Source organism: Orycteropus afer, unplaced genomic scaffold (genome assembly GCF_000298275.1).
Source record: "Orycteropus afer afer isolate SDZICR_OR568_19922 unplaced genomic scaffold, OryAfe1.0 scaffold01079, whole genome shotgun sequence".
NCBI lineage: Eukaryota > Metazoa > Chordata > Mammalia > Tubulidentata > Orycteropodidae > Orycteropus > Orycteropus afer.
In genome coordinates, this window is record NW_006922666.1 from 158,820 (window position 1) to 159,734 (window position 915).

At 41.1% G+C, this 915-nt stretch overlaps 1 protein-coding gene across 1 annotated transcript in view; it reads left to right on the plus strand.

The window, feature by feature from the left end:
* LOC103212728 (cilia- and flagella-associated protein 47) overlaps positions 1-915 on the plus strand; it is a gene marked incomplete at its 5' end in the record, with an annotated part of 285,428 nt that overhangs the window by 151,492 nt on the left and 133,021 nt on the right. The gene's annotated exons all lie outside the window — the stretch shown is intronic.

The following is a 915-nucleotide window of genomic DNA, read 5'->3' on the forward strand; positions in this document are numbered from 1 at the left end:
TGTGCCAGCCTCACAATCCTTGCTGTACCTGAGTCCATAGTTGCAGCTGCCATGTCAATCCATCTCGTTGAGGGCCTTCCCCTTTTTCACTGACTCTCCACTTTATCAAGCATGATATCCTTCTCCAGGGAATGGTCCTTTCTGACAACAGGACCAAAGTAGGTGAGATGAAGTCTGGCCATGCTTGCTTCAAAGGAACATTCTGGATGGACTTCTTCCAGAACAGATTTGTTAGTTCTGCTGGCAGTCCATGGTACTTTCAATATTCTTCGCCAGTACCACAACTCAAAAGCATCAACTCTTCTTTGGTCTTCCTTATCCGTTGTACAACTTTCACATGCGTATGAAGCTGCTGAAAGTATCATGGCTTGGGTTAGGTGCACCTTAGTCTTCAAAGAGACATCTTTACTCTTCAGCACTTTAAAGAAGTCTTTTGCAGCAGATTTGCTTAGTACAGTATGTATATGATTTCTTTACTGCTGCTTCCATTGCTGTTGATTATAGAAGTAATAAGAAATTTTTGACAACTTCACTTTTTCTCCATTTATCATGATGCTGCTTATCGCTCCAGTTGTGAAGATTTTCTTTCTCATTATATTGAGGTACAACCCATACTGCAGATAGTAGTCTTTAATCTTCTTCAGTAAGTGCTTCGAGTCATCTTCATTTTCAGCAGAGTTGTGTCGTCTGCATATCACAGGTTGTTAATGAGTCTTCCTCCAATACTCATGTCATGTAGTCCAGCTTCTTCATATAGTCTGGCTTCTCGGATTATTTGCTCAGCATACAGATTGAATAAGTATGGCGAAAGTATACAATCCTGACACACTCCCTTCCTGATTTTAAACCATGCAGTATCCTCTTGTTCTATTCGAACTACAGCCTCCTGGTCTATCTATAGGTTCCTCATGAGCA